This window comes from Macaca nemestrina, chromosome X, assembly GCF_043159975.1.
Source record: "Macaca nemestrina isolate mMacNem1 chromosome X, mMacNem.hap1, whole genome shotgun sequence".
In the NCBI taxonomy this organism is placed as follows: Eukaryota; Metazoa; Chordata; class Mammalia; order Primates; family Cercopithecidae; genus Macaca; species Macaca nemestrina.
In genome coordinates this window covers 73,417,455-73,434,399 of record NC_092145.1, presented here as the reverse complement: position 1 = coordinate 73,434,399, position 16,945 = coordinate 73,417,455, and the positions used below count along the sequence as shown (strand labels likewise).

At 34.6% G+C, this 16,945-nt stretch overlaps 1 long non-coding RNA gene across 2 annotated transcripts in view; it reads left to right on the top strand.

Annotated features, from left to right (window-relative positions):
* The window catches only part of LOC105464513 (uncharacterized), a 57,377-nt gene that overhangs the window by 18,941 nt on the left and 21,491 nt on the right, over positions 1–16,945 (top strand). For both annotated transcript variants that reach the window (XR_011618422.1, XR_011618423.1), the window contains one exon: positions 14,889–14,941. This is a non-coding gene — a long non-coding RNA (uncharacterized lncRNA). The remainder of the gene's footprint in view (positions 1–14,888; positions 14,942–16,945) is intronic.

Sequence of the window (16,945 nt, the reverse complement as noted above, 5' to 3'; positions counted from 1 at the left end):
TTAAACCATCATTTACACAAATGAAATACTTTGTGTTTATTTGAATTATATAAGTGTAACCACCTGATGGGTTCACCTTGCCTGCTGGCTAGACAGAGCGGATTTATCAAGACAGGGGAATTGCAATAGAGAAAGAGTAATTCACGCAGAGCCAGCTGTGCGGGAGATGAGAGTTTTATTATTACCAAATCAGTCTCCCTGAGCATTGGATCAGAGTTTTTAAGGACAACTTGGTGGGTTGGGAAGCCAGCAAACCAGGAGTGCTGATTGGTTAGGTAGGAGATGAAATCATGGGGAATTGATGCTGTTCTCTTGTGCTGAATCAGTTCCTGGGTGGGGGCCGCAAGATCAGATGAGCCAGTTAATCGATCTGGGTGATGCCAGTTGATCCATCAAATGTAGTGTCTACAAAATATCTCAAGCACTGATTTAGGAGCAGTTTAGGGAGGGTCAGAATCTTGTACCCTCTAGCTGTATGACACCTAAACCATAATTTCTAACCTTATGGCTAATTTGTTAGTCCTACAAAGGCATTCTAGTTCCCAGGCAAGAAGTAGGTTTGTTCTGGAAAAGGACTGTTACCATCTTTGTTTTATACTATAAACTATAAACTAAGTTTCTCTCAAAGTTAGTTAAGCTTACAGGCGGGAATGAACAAGGACAACTTAACGTTTAGAAAGCAAGATGGAGCCAGTTAGGTTAGATCTTTTTCACTGGCTCAGTCATAATTTTGCGAAGGCAGTTTCATAAGCATGTGGGCCCTGGAGACAGCTCTTCTACTTCCTCGCCTTGTGACTTGAGCAAATTATTTAACTTCCATGCCTTACTCATATGTAGCATGGAGGTAGTCAGAGTGTCTATTACATAAAGGTGGATCTGAGAATTAATTGAAATAAAATAGATGAAACACTTAGAAGATACACTCATCAAAAAATAAGGACAACAAATTTAGCCATAATTTTATATAAATATGAATATGTATATTTTTTTCCTCATCAGGCGGTTAAAAAAATAAAACAAGGATTAAGCTTATCAAATAGCATTTTCAAATCATTGGCTGTCTCAAGTAAGTTTGCTTCTAACTGAATTCCATTGGTTTAATTGGAGTGGAGCAATCCCAGACAGCCTACAGTAACTTCAAGGAAAAATGTCAACAAATTATTACTTATATTAAAAAAGTTGAAAAGGAATCATTTATTACAAGAGACCCTTTGTGAATCTGGGTTTAGCTAGAGCTAAAACTGGAAACAGTGTTTTTACTGATCACTGCTTTACCTTCCATTTTGGGGTTTATATATGGTAATTTTCTGGCCATTTTCAGGATAGGTTTCCAGGGTAGATTAGTTTAAGCTGAAGGATAGCAACCTTGGTTTTTATGCTTTGAGTGCCACATTACAAGATTTAAAGTTTTTTGTTTATCTTGGGTTGGCTCTGGGCAAAATTGAGGATTAGACAACGCTGACTTATATCTTTAGTTTACACCGCATATTCCTAGTTTAACATTCTTATCCTTCTGACTTTTAATATGAGTCTTTTTCTGGGAATTTCTCATTTTTAAAGGGTTATACTAGAGGTGGAAGAATATCTGTCTTTACTGTAGCTTCTGAAATGAGTGCTGTGAGGTGAATTGCCATCACCCTTCCTCACATCTTCAGTAGAGAATAATTTAAAAATAATTCAGTGTAAGAGGTGACAAATTGTTGCTTATCCCATGTACAGTATTCTCCCCGTCTCTGCCTCTTTCTGCCCACCCACAGGAAATTAGAAAAATATCTAAATATCTGAACCCTAAATGAATAAGAGCAGGAAGAAAACCGTGTAGACCAGAAGCCATTTTGGTGGATTGAAAGGTGCATCGAAATGTTCTTAAGGGATTTGGGAAGGATTATTAGGAGGATAACAACACAATTTTGAAAGCGTAGCAAATAGAATAAAACAGTAAAATTTCCCCAAACATGAAATATTACTTTTATTAATAATACTACAGTGCTTTAGAGGCTACAAAAATGCATTTCTCCTTCTTAGCACCTACCTCTTATTGATTTGCTGCCAATAAATCAGTGCAACCGTATTTAAGGAGGACAGATAAAACAAAGCAGACAAGTAGTTCTCAGCCCACAAAAGGATATGGAAACTGTCATTCATTTAGAAAACCAAACATTTAATAGTCTTGAAAGTGTTATTGCATAAATTCTTGGAAAATGGCACATTTTACATACAGAACAGAGCAAGGCGCCATGAGTACCAGAAATGCTAATTTAATCTTCAAGAACGTTAGTGTGATCACTTTTCCTTAAAGTTAAATGCAAGTATTCCTCTCACACATTCTTTTTTCTTCAGAATTATTACTTGTGCTATGAGCATGAAATGCTATGTGGAAGCTAACATTTCTCAGAAGTGCCATACTAATATCAAGTACTTTGTGAAGATGTGGAGCAGTATTTGTTAGTGACATTCCTATCTTCATCTTCCTTAGTGTTTCTAGCACTGAAAGTAACCACGAATGAAATTGACCTTACATTTGTTTCAGTGTCATTTTTTGTCTTTTTGGAGAGCATTAGGTATGACAAATACTGTTGTTTATGTAAAAATATGCCAGCTAAGCTTGGGATTGCATCAGAAGCCAAAAAATTAAAATTGCAATATACTAAGTTTTCTTTACTTTTCATAGGCAGACTATGTTACACTTCCATTTACATACGGAATGTGTAATAGTAAGGTTCAGAAGCAGTCTCTGGAAACTGACTACCTAAATTCAAATCCTAGCTTCCCTTTTTAGCCTTATGGCTCTGAGAAAGTTACAGAATCACTCTAGGCCTTGGATTCCTCAACTGTAAAATGAGAGTGGTCATACTATCAGATTCTTCTGCCAGCTATTGTGAGAATTACATGCCGATAATGCAAACAGCCTAACACAGAGCCTGGTACATAGTAAGCTCAAAGTAAATGTTAGGTGGTTTTTTTGTTTGTTTGTTTTTGTTTTTTTCTACTACTGCTACTATTGCCATGACTTAAGCTGCTGCTGCTGCTACTGTGACTACTACTACAAATACCAATACTATTATAGTATAATAGAACAAATATACAGATGCTCCTAGTACTACTACCAAGAGTATCCAATACCAACATTATTGCTAAAATGAGAACTGAACGGTTCCTGTCATTCTTCTCTTTCTGAGGCTTACATCTTCCCACTTCAACCTAACTTAGAAGGAGTAAAAATTACCACTGCCTATAACACTGTTGTTTCAACTTCCCATCCGAACACATACATGCATGCACCTTGATAATGTCTGCGTGAGTGCTGTTGAAGTACTGACTGTATCTCGGGGAATGCTGACCCCAGCAGGAAAATACATACTCTCTGTGTGTTTTCTTCAAATCCTGCCCCAGGCTGAGTGACATCTGGTGTCCCCAAACCAACCCTGCGATAAGACTTTACTGTTGGCTGCAGCTAAACCCTCTTCTCAGTCCAACTCTTACATTGAAAAAATCCCATTCATAATGAGGTGATATACACATATGTAGCACTTTTTTCATCCTGAAAGCATAACGGCTTCATTGCTAGTTAAAATGAGCTGTCTTTTTAATCTCACATTTTATAAGCTGCATAGGAATTCAGTTTATAGTTTATAATCTTTTCTTGACATTTATATTCTATTTCCCTCCTCCTTCACAAATGAACAGTCATTGCAGATTTTTCCTGGGAGACTGAAACTTACTCTAGCAATACTGAGAGGCACTTTAGAAAAAATGCTTAGGGTTTTAAGAATGAATAATAAGGCAATCCAGGGTATGCTTTATTATCCATTAACATGTGTTTAGGTTGGCCATTTACAGTAAAACCACCAGCTAAATGTCATAGAACTTCACAGAAGGCTGTATCTAGTTTATTCTGCGCCACTGGAAACTCTAAACAAGGTTGTAAAATGTTCTTTTTTTCTAAATACCGTTTAAAATAAAAGCGGACCAAAAAAAATCTACTTTGTGTCTATATGCTATTATAGCTGACAGATAAGAAAAATGCCAGAGATAATTGAGGAGGTTTCTGTATAAAATGTTAACACCTAACAAGAGCAAGCTTTCAAGATAAAGGCAAAGATTTCTATAGATTTATATATAGGTTTGTGTGAAAATTTAGGAGATAAAACAGATCCTGTTTCTAATGCCATTTTATTTCTAAATGGTAATGTGTAGATATTCACTGCCTCTGGTGTAAGGAGAGAAGAGGAAGAAATACCTATCATAATATAGTCCAGCGGTGCCTGCAACTTCATAAACCTGGCATCACAATTTAGCTTAATGCTGTGCCTAGATATGATAGGGGGGTGGGGAGGGAGAGGTGAGCTGAGTACAGGCCATGATAATTTTTCCCTTTGGACTTGAGCCATATTAAATGATATTTTTGTAATTCTATTAAATTAGAAGGGTGCATCATTGGTGCATCAGAATATTCTCAATCCTTTTGGTTTGGAGACCTACATAGAAGCAACAGTAAGCAAAAATGAAAGGTCAGAATCCTTTCAATATTTGACTGGCTGAAACAAGACATACACCTAAGCTGACTAAATGTAATTTGATCAAAAGTGTGATGGCTGACTTGTCTGTTTAGCTCAAATTGTAATTTGTTCCCAAATTACAATTGTCACTAGCTTTGAGTTCTGGTCATTTCAATATAGAATAAGGGTGATTGGAAATGTTATGTGTAGGCATTTGTTGGAACAACTTAAATGTTCAGAAATAGAGGAGTACTTAAAACAAACTACTAAAAATAATAATATAAACACAATCATATTTGGCTTTGGAAGGTTTCGTTGCAAAGTGTTAGCAATAGTTTTCTCCAGATGGGTGGGACTGTGGGTATTATGTTCTTCCATTTCATATTTGTATTTTTCTCTGAGAAACCTCTGCTTTCCTCTACTTTTGTAGCAACAAAAAAGAGAATTAAAAGAGCTAAGGAGACCAAATGAATTTTTTTTTAAAGGAAATGTAAAAATCTGGAATTTTGGGTGAATTTAGCTTATATTTATTTTAAGACACTTATGCCTGTTAGAACAGTTTGACTATGTTTTCATTTTTTGGCACCATGCCAAATATTTAAATTGCATTAAAGTGTTTTTAAAAATAGATACAAATTCTTAATCATCCACAAAGGACTGCAGAACTATTCCTATGGCACTCCAAATGGACACATACTTAAAGAAAGAAAATATGTAGTTTTACTCCACCCACATAAAATTTTGGCTAACTTGTCTTTTGGACAGCTTACTTCAGTTCAAATTTTGTGTAAAGATTTCTATTTTCAGTCCGCCTGTCAAGGGACCTTGCATTATTTTTCTGGTCTTTAAGTAAATCATCTGATAAACATTCATAATAAAATGTTCAAAACGTGATGCATATTGAAAGGAGAGAGAAAAGGAGTAGTGTATACTTCCAGTAGTATATAACTCATGACTAGGAGTGAGATCTGTGGGACAATGATTTGACTGGTGCCTTTCAAATTATATTCTATCTGGTTAAGGCCAGATTTTGAGATCATAGAAAATTGTGAGCAATAAAAAGCTTTAACAGAGACTTGGTCTCAGAACTCTGGACCCTGGAAGGCAAGAGAAAAATCACTTTTCTTCCAAGCTTTGAAATATCTGGAAGTCTGAAAACCAACACAGATCACATTACTCAGCTTTTAGTTCACTAGCTTGGGTCATCTTAGTGGTATTTATAAGACTGAAGAGAAGTGTTACTATTTGTTTGTGGAGATTGCTTTTGCAAAATATTTCAGAGAATCCACATGAGACTAAAGAAGGGAATTGCGCCGTTTTCATTCTCTTTTTTTGAGATAGAGTCTAGCTGTGTAGCCCAGGATGGAGTGCAGTGACGCCATCTCGGCTCACTGCAACCTCCGCCTCCCAGGTTCAAGCGATTCTCCCGCCTCAGCGTTTTCATTCTTAAAAAAAGTCTGATAACAGAGGCAAACTCTCTCCCTCTCACACTCTGAGGACTCATAGGCCTTGCCTGACTCACAGTGCAGGCTGAAGCTTCCTGCTTCCTTCAAAGGGTCTGTAGATTCCTTCAGATTTCCTGTTCTGATACTGCATCGCTTTTTTTTTTTTGAGACAGAGTCTAGCTCTGTTGCCTAGGCTGGAGTGCAATGGCACAATCTCGACTCACTGCGACCTCCGCCTCCCAGGTTCATGCAATTCTCCTGCCTCAGCCTCCTGAGTAGCTGGGATTATAGGCATGCCACCACGCCCAGATTATTTATTTATTTATTTATTTATTTATTATTATTATTTTTTTTTAGTAGAAACGGGTTCACCATGTTGGTCAGGCTGGTCTTGAACTCTTGACCTCGTGATGCGCCCGCCTCTGCCTCCCAAAATGCTGGGATTATAGGCGTGAGCCACCGTGCCCGGCCTGCATCGGTTCTTGAAAAAAAGTTCACAGTGTGAATCTTTACACATTATTTTGTCCTTCCAAGTGGGAAAGGTATGCTAGCAATGCTTCTAATCCCCATCTTGGGGAAAAGAAAAAAAAAAGAAACTTGGGGAAAAAAAATGATAATAAGAAGCAAAACTCGAAACACCACTAAAACAAAATGCAGCTATTTGAAGAAAACGCCTTGAAAGTAATTTTATGAATAAACTTTTAAATGTTTAATTGGTTTAGGTTTTTAAATTATCACAAATCCTTAGAATTGTAATCTAGTTTAATACTAATTTATTACAACACATTTATAATACTTTTCCTTCTGTTGATTAATTACTCAGATCCTCTTCTTATTGGAAAATTTAGGCATTCTTGTGCTGACTTTCTTAATTAACAAATGTGATGTGAATTCAATCACCAGAAAGGAACCATTTATTATAGCCTATAGGGTACTGAGGGGAGCAGTTTGCTTCTGCCTTGTTTTCCTGCTACCAGAGTTTTCCAGAAAGAAGCTCTTCATTGCAGCAAACATATTCGTAATCCTCTTTACTTTTTTTTTTTTTCAGATAAAGAAACTATTAAATAGTGAAATTTGAAATCTTCCACTTAGATGGAAACAAATGGGCCAACATTGTTTTTCAAGACCTTGAGATAGGGGTAACTTAGTTTTAAGAGAGACAATTATAGTATCTGAAATAGCTTCTGCCATAACTCAAACTGAACATTTACAAAAGCAGAGATAGGATTTTCTTTTAAATCAATAGGAGAATAGGAGGATGTGCCATTTACTCAAGTGGTTGACACCAATAGCTTTACAACAAATACTACATTTTAGCTACTTGAAAAGTAAGGTTGAGATTGGGGGCAGAAGGGGATATAAATAAAATGCTTTTGGATTTTAATTGTAAGCCATTTATTCTCTTGGATTATTTCTTTGGCCTGTGCACATTAACACTTGTCTTGAATTGTCAGATCCCTGCACCTCAGTTTTGTAAACCTAGTTGCCAGAATCTTGGAAAAAATATCTAAAGATGTTGGGTAACTGAATGAGATGATATTTGATATTTTGGCTGTAAATTTTAACTAGAATAATGGTGTGTGTGTGTGTGTGTGTGTGTGTGTGTGTTTGTGTGTGGTAGAGTAAGGCAAGTCAGGAGACTTGAGTCTGGCATACTTCCCTTAAAGCAAAATAATTATGTCTCTAAACTGGATAATTTTTAGCTACTTAATTTTTTTATTCCTTTTTTTTCTGTTAATGATTCTGATTAAAATCAGACATATATTTTTATTTCTTTTTAAAATCAGCGAATTATAGTAAGCCAGACCAACATCAATTTTTTAAAGTAAACATTAACTGACTTCACTTTAATGTATGTCATTAAATTCAAAGTCATTTTGAAGTAATATTTTAACTTACAATTCTCACGTCTTTTAAATTTTTATTGTCGCTGATGATAATTTATCAATAACACTCGTATTCTTCTTTAATTTTATATATTCTCCCAGTATTTAAGTGCATTGTACTCGTAGAATCTTCATTATTTCACATGTACAATTCTCCAATTGTTTCACATGATGCTGTTATCCATCACAAGAGTTTGATCAGGCAGTTTAGGTGGGGCTTAGATGTTTTGGGTAGGTGGAGTGGGGGGTTTTGGATGATTTCAGTCTAAGACAAATTGTACAAAAGAACCTCTTGTGTCATTCCAACACCATCTAGTGGTTAAAATATTTGCAGAAATTTTTGTTTTGTTTAAGACTGAAGATACACTGGCAAAAGGGTACAATGTTATATTCTATTTATTGGAGATTGATTATCACAATGTGCTTCAGGCAGATGAGTGCCTGGCCCAGCATCAGTAGAACATGTCTTTCGAATTTTGTGTGTGTGTGTGTGTGTGTGTGTGTGTGTGTGTGTGATTCTGATGCTTAATCTTCTGAATTATTTTCTGTGATATAGCAGAGATTACTTTGTAATAATTTAACCATTCCTGGTTCCCACGGTTTCTTCTAAGGAAGAAAGAAGACTAGAGTTGAAATCAGAAGACCTGGATTTTAATCACAACTTTATTCCTAACTATCTTTCTAACCTATATATGTCAACAATTATTCAGGGTCCTTATTTGTAGAAAAAGCATACAGACCTGTATTTCAGAGTTGCTTTGTTATAAAGATTAAGCAATAATATAAATTTCAAAGCACTTTATGTCTATATGGTATTATTGTTACTGTTATTGTGAGTGAGTGCACTCAAGGAATTTATCTTCACGTTATCTTGACTTCTTTTAGACTTAACTACAGTCTAAATTCTGCCCTCACTGTTCCACCAAAATTATCTTTGCTGAAGTATCCACTGTCTTTCATATTGACAAATTAGGACACTGTCTTTTGGGGTCTTTTGGGGTTCCACAGGAATTTTAAGATTGATTTCTTTTTGTATTTCTGTAAGAAATACCATATGTATTTTGACAGGTTTTGCATTCAATCCATAGATTGCTCTGGGGTAGTATGGACGTTATAACATTTTTAAGATGTCCAATCTATGAACACAGAATATTTTTTTCACTGATTTATGTATTCTTTTATTTCTTTAATCAATGTTACGTAATTTTAAGATTCAGATAATATGTAACCTCCTCAGAGAAGCTTTCCCAGACCATTATATGTAAGTAAATTTCCACCTGCTTGTTTTTCTGTATCGCTCTACCCTAGGTTGTTTATTTCCTTCATAGCATGTATCACTCCATCTCTCTCCTTCTCTCTCAATTATTCTTTACCTATTTTCTTCTCCACTTGTTTGATGTCTGTCTCTTGAATATTGGCCATATACATGACTTATTCACCACTGTATACTCAGTGTCTAATACAGTGTCTATCTTCTATAAAACGTGTAATGAACATCTGTGAAATAAGCAAATAAATAATTAAATATTTAATATGATTAATATCAACAAGGATATAAATTATGGACATAAATAATAGTAGAGCCACAAAATACATATATATGTGTGTGTGTATATCATACATATTATACATAATATGTTATGTATATTATATATTATATTATAATATTATGCTATATATAATAGTATAGTATAATATATATTATACTATTATGTTATATATAATAGTATATATAATATATGTTATGTATATTTGAATATTATACATAACATGTTATGTATCATATTAGAATATTACACATAATATGTATCATATGTAGATATACATTAAACTGTGGCTTTGATATCATGAATACTTCATTTAACTAGATATGCTAGTTACCACATAGATTTGTTCATATGGAATAAAATTTTGTGTCTTGACATCATTTTACATCATTAAATGGACAGTGTATAATAGTACCAAAGGCATAAAGGGAATTGTATGAGATGTCACTGAATCTTGCTGGTTTGACAGCTTTGTGTTTAGAAGCATTAATTTTGACCTATCCCTGGTAGAGTGAGTGAGATGAATTAAGGGAAGTAAAGATGGAAAGTAATGTGAATTGGTTTAAAAATGGAAATAAGGAGTCAGCCTTTTAAAAGACCAGGTCATTAGCAGACCTCCTTGCACTGGGAAGCTTTTTGCCCGTGATAAGCGTGGTTAAAAGGATGTGCTTCTATCACATGAAAGAATTGTATGATAATTTTTCAAATGTCAGAATGAATTTAGTAAAATCTCACAACTCAAATGTCACCTAAAAAGCAAGAATTATGCAAAATTACTTATGGAAACCAAGTGAATAGGATGATCCCCTGACTGGGCAATTCAAATGCATTTACAAAAAATTGCGTAGTTCCAAATTGGAAAGAAAGCTCTTGGGGCAAGATGCTCTTTTGGTGCATTTAAGAAAAAAAAAAAAAATGGAGCCACAGTAAGACATTTCTGTCATTTCAGAGAATTGAAGAGTTGATGAAGGGCTAGGACGCCTTTAGTTTCTTTTTAAATTTCAAACTTAACATTGGAAGTTATTAACTGCTTCCTTCCACATTTCTGAAACAAACGGAAAATAACAACTTTATAAGGACGCATTTTCAAAATGCTTTGAAAACAGTTGGTTTTGTTGTTTATTCGCAGACATTTTTTTCTTTTTTTCATATAACGCCTCAGGTTTTTTTTACCTAGGCTGATAGATTTCCTCCTTAAAGTCCTTGTTCCCACACATAAAGTCTAGGGCAAATTTCAATTCCTTCAATTAATTTTAATTCAATCATACTTTGATTTAGAAACCCAAAACAAAACAATACTTTGGACAATTTATAACTTTCCATTTTTTCTCTCCCTTCCTTTTCTTTCTTAAGCCCTTTCTTACTTTCTCTTCTCTCTGTCTACAGAAGGTGAAGCAGCAAACATCACTCATCACTCACCCTTGCTGATAGTTTATTTAATGGTATTGTTAAGTATGCATTTAAAGTCTGCATAACTTGTATTCCATTTACTATAGAGCTACCTGAGTATGCTCATGTATCCCTAAAATTAGGTATTAAATGAATTCAGACTATGTGGTCAGTTAATCTCTTTAATTAAGGATTTAAGAATAAATATAAATTATGTTGGGACCCTCAAAATGACATATAATGGTAGTCAAATGTCTTTAATAGTGAATTATGTTATATATAGAATGTATCACCCCTATGCTTCTCCTTACTTCGAATTGAGAGCCTCTTCCCAAGGGAAAACTCAGAGCCTGTGGATCAAGTCTGGTAGAAATAGCAGTTGCTTGGTAAACAGGAGCTGTTTGTACAACTTTTTCTCTCTCTCTTCTGATCTTATAAGGATAAGTGTAATTCAAATGAGCCTTTGCCACTGTGAATTAAGAGCCAGATTAGAAGATAAGTTTTACCTAGGCTACACAATTGCATGACACTGTGCTAAGATGCTTTCACATCTATTATTTCACTTTATTATTATGTTACTTAACATTGATATACTCTATAAATATTTATTGAGCAACAACTATTTTCTGAGTAGCATGCAAAGTGCTTGAAATATAGAAGTAGACAGAATAAACACTGACTTTGGCTTCTGTAAGTTTGTGACCTAATCAGTATAATTATTATAAAAATGTTAAATATAAGACTTCTGATACTTTTGAATTTGTCTCCTATCATTATTAATAGCAGACGAGGCAATATGCTCATTTATATAGATAATCAGGGAACTGGATAATCACATTTAAAAATATAGTAAAGTTGCCTCTCAGCACAAAAATTTGAGAAGACAATTTAAAATGCTAACCTCTCCCATTCCCAGAGAACACTAAAAATATAAAATATAGGATTTCTCCATATGTTAAGATGTTTTATTTTAATCAGTTTGACTTTGACTACTTTAGGAACATTTTTTTGAATTTCACATATCATCTCATTCTTGAGTAGCTGTTATGATATAGTAGAAGCGCATGGATTTAGAATTAGGCAATCTGAACTTGAGTCATAATTCTGTAAAACTTCATTGGCATTAGAAAATTTCTTGTTTTTGGTTTTCTGATCCTCAGAATGAGGGGTGTTTAACTTTGTTTTGTGTTAGCACTGAGACTAAGTCATTTACAAACAATAGAAGTTTTTATTTGGCTTATAATTCTGACGGCAGGGAAGTCCAACAGCATGGCACTGGCATCCGGTGAGGGCCTTTAGGCTCATAATCTCATGGCAGAAGGCAGAAAAGAAAGAGTGAGAGAGACAGAGATGTTCAAACTCAATTTTACAAAACTTCACTCTCGTGATAGCAAACTCTCTCCCACAATAATGACATTAGTCCATTCATAAGGGCAGAGCCCTCATGACCTATTCATCTCCTAATGGTTCTACCTCTTAATATCATCACAGTGGCAACTAAGTTTCAACATAACTTTTGGAGGAGACATTGAGACCATAGCAAGGGGCTTCTTAATGGGGTCAATATTGGCTTTTTGGGCAGGACAATTCTTTGTTGTTTAGCGTTCCTGACCCCTGCCCTCTAAATGCCAGTAGTAGGCACCATTGTGACAACACAAAATGCCTCCCACCTAGTATTGCTCTCAGCAGCATTTCACATGACTCAGTCTCTTACCTTCTAGAAATATTATCTTTATTTGACAACCCACTTTCTTATTTTCCTCTTACCTCTCTGCTTCCTCTTTTGCTGTCTCTTTTGAAAGCTTGTTTTCATTACTGTATCACTAACTGCTGGAGTTCCTTAAGAATTAGCTCTAGATCCTTTCCTCTTTTCAATTTTTCCTCCCCTTGAAGACCTCACCCATATCCATACACAACTTTATTTACTGACTATACACATATGACTTACAAATATATATCTCCAGGCCAAATATCTCCTCTGAATGCTAACATATATAGATAACCATCTTTTTGACATATTCACCTGTATATACCTTAGGCATCTTACAGTTTTTATTTCCAGAATTGAACTTTTGATTTTCTCTGCCAACTTGATTCCTACACTGAATCTACGTCAGCTAGGTTAGTTTTACCACCTCCTACTCATTTGCTCAAATATGAAATCTTAGCATCATCTTTATACCGCTATCTCTGTGACACTGCCTTCCTCTATGTTAATTTGGTCACTAAGTCAATTTCTTCTATATCTCCTCTGCCATTATTCGTGCCCAATGTATCACCATCTCTTACCTGGGATACTAAAATGGCCTCCTAAATATTTTTCTCATATTCATTATGGCTTATTTTCAGCACATTTTTAAAACACTGCAGCTAGGGTGATCTTTTTGAAACAAATCTGATCAAACCATTTCAGTTTTATTTTTCTGTATATTTCTGTTGGAGATAGTTGAATTTATTCAACTATCCATCCACATGTCACTAAAAAGACAACAACTAAAAACAAAGGCTGAAATACTTTATCTACTTTCTTTACTTTTTGCTAAGCATTAGTCTTAGTAAAAAGTAAATAAAAAAATAACATGACCTGATAAGCTTTATGCAGTCTAACCAGCCTATCTCTTCAGTTCTGTTAATAATATAATCCTCATGTACTCTACAACCTAGCCACAAAAGGATTTTAGTTGCTCTAATGTGTCATTCCTTCTCCTACCATAAAGCCTTACCAATCCTACTCCATCAGCCTAAAATGGTTTATTCCCCTTCATGCAGTTAATGTCACTCATCCTTCAGATCTTAGCTCAAGTGTCACTTCCTTAGAGAAAACTTTACTTAACCTTCAATTTAAAATGTATTGCTTTCTCATAAAATTGCTTTATTTCCTTCAGAACACTTATTCAGTTTGTATTTATTTGCTCATTAATGTAATTATTTCACTAATAGCTACCTCCCTGAGACATTACACTATGTTATAAGACTTATAAGCTTGTGGACCCATTCGACTTTAGTTCCCTATTGTAACCCCAGTGCCTAATATAGAATCTGGCACGTAATACACGCTCAATAAATCTTGTGGCAAAGCTTAATGAATGGCTATTAATATTGAATGTTTGCTTCTTTTGTCGTCATCCTTAAGACAAATTTAAAGTAACATACCATTAGGAGTGTAATCCCATTTTGATATATAATGAATAATAAGGACAAAATGATATGCCTGAGGAAATTGGCAGACATTAAAATGAAAATCTCTTACAGCATTTTGGCTCTGTGATTTAAGAACTTCTATTTTTGAAACATAGTGGTAAACTTTTGTTTTATATTTTATCCTACCTAGTGTTTTTGTTTTATATATATATATATATATATATATATATATATATATATATATATATTCCCATTGATCTCTGTGAGAAAAAAAAATCACAGCACTTTCCTTTGGCATTAGTTTATGCTGATCAATCCCTTTGAATTTTAAGATAATTCTCATGGGTAGCGACTATCTGAGATGGGTGATGGGGGTGGTAAAGGAATTTACCAATACAGTTGTAGGTAAAGAAAGGGAGATTTATTAGAGAAAGTAGGAAAATATGTTGCAAGAAAGCAGTGGGAAGACCAGAAAGAGAGGAGCTGACAGCAAAGAGACAAAAGCTTGCTGGAGATTTTATAGAATGGTACTTGTGCCAGAGAGGACTACATACTGTAATGATAACGCCAAGGTAACAGTGAGCTGACTTGCATTTTTCTATCAGCCAAGGTGTCTGGTGATAGCTGGGTGCAGAAAAATTGTGAATTATTTGTGTAGGAGGGCTATATGTCCTGGACCATGAAGAAAATCAGACTTCTAGCTGATCTACTTTTTCTTTTTTCTGTCCTCTGATCCCACCAGCCTGACTCCTTTTCCCTTATTAGGACTTCACAGTAATGTTCTAAGTTCCATTCTGATCATTTCCAGATTAAAACACACAATACACACACACACACACACACACACACACACACACACACACACACACACGCCCCCCACACCAGGGACATATTTAAGTACTAATTTGGTAAGAAGGAGATGTGGATTTTGCTTTGTCATTTTGTATGGACTGACGGTCCATTCTCTCGTTCACTTACTAGATGTGAAAAGAAGAGAGACCTCTCCAACGGCTAGTGAACAAATTCTCATTAAGGTAAGCTGTCTGTATATTATGTAGGTGATCTCATTGACCAGAACTAATCCTTACATGTTTGGTCTTACTATACTTGGGTTTTTCTCCTAATAAAAGGAGGCGTAACTATCCAGCTTCCAAATAGGTATTTGTTATTTTGCATCCATCTGCAATTTGAAAAATTGAGAAACAAGTTTAGATGATGAGGCAGTAAGAACACCAAGAATCCGTATTCTAGCCTTTGCTCTATTACTATACAGCTTCCCATATTATCTTGGGGACACCTTTTAACTTTTTTGTGGCTTTGATTTCCTAATCAGTAAATTAAAATGGTTGTTGACATGATCTCCAAGGGCCTATCTAGGTTGAACAGTCATGAATTATGAATGTTTTCACTTCAAATTTTTATTACAAGCACTTTGGTTTCTTTACTAATTCTTAATTCTAGGCTACATTATTTCAGTAACTAAGTTTATTTTCCATTTGTTATTATAAAGCGATTGCTTATAAACTGACCTATGTGGCCAATATGTAATTGGGAATTTTTTCTTGGGATATTTTAGTGCTTGGTTGAGCTTTTAATACCATGTCAATCATTGAGGATTGATAAAGATTTCAACAATTAAATTACAAAATATGCTCTTTGAAGTAGAGTTTCAGAAGTACCTAGAATTGAAAGGAAAATGCCTTCTTTCTACATTAGAAGCAAGGAGGGGTCATAGAAATTTGAAAGTAAAATTTATATCAGTTATTTAACCTTTTTATATAAATGGAATTTAAAATATTGATAATAATATGTGGGCTATTACCGAATATAACAACAAAGTGTTAAATGTAAACGATTAAGAGTGATTTCAAGATACGCTTTGACTTACTGATACTGAAAAAAAGCTGAGTACTTTAATCAAAGAAGAGATGAACACTTAAAGACTATTCTGCTTCTAACATCATTTTGGCATAGTTCATAATTTTCTGGGACACATTTTCAGTACACATACTGGTTTTCTACTTGTAAAACCTGTAAGTTTTATTAATAATAATATGTCTAAGACTGTGTACTTACAAGCATGGCTAATGCAACTCTTTATATCCTTTTTCTCAAATATTAATATTTGATTGCTCAAGTTGTAAAAAGGAATCTGTTGTTTTTATTATAATTGAATGACTTCTTTAGGTTAATTAGAGGGAAATTCAGTTTTACTGTCCTATTCCTGCTATATGAAAACTGACTTTAATGGCTGCAAAACATATATAATATAATACATATATAAATTATAGGAAATAATTTATTTAACAAATTTTTAGAACCATGTCAAACTTTAGTTTTTCCAACATATTATTTTTTAAAATATCAAGGCTACAGAATTTCAAAAACAAGCTGGGCACCGTGGCTCACGCCTGTAATTCCAGCACTTTGGGAGGCTGAGGTGAATGGATTACTTGAGACCAGGAATTTGAAAACAGCCTGACCAACATGGCGAAAACCCTTCTCTATTAAAATACAAAAATTAGCCTGGCGTGGTGGTACATGCCTGTAATACCAGCTACTGGGGAGGCTGAAGCAGGAGAGTCTCTTGAACATGAGAGGAGGAGGTTGCAGTGAGCCGAGATCACATCACTGCACTCCAGCCTGGGTAACAAAGCGAGAGTCTTGTACATATGTACATATTATTGTCAGTTGCTGAATTATTTGAGACTGAATTGCAGATATCCTGACTATTCACGCTTTAATATTTCTTAATCCATTAATATTTTCAAAAAAGGCCATTCTAGTACATAATCACAAGCTATCAAATGCACAAAGGTTAAATTGATAAAATGGTGTTAGCTAACATATTTTCACATTTTAAATTTTGCCAAATGTCCCCCAAGTTTTAATGCTATTTTTCTCCTGATCCATGATCATGTAGTATATCCAGTTGTCATATTTTTAAATTACCTTTAATATAAAACTATTGTTCAGTTTTCATTGCCTTTTGTGACACTGGCATTTTTGAAGAGTACATGCAAGTTGTTTTGGAGAAA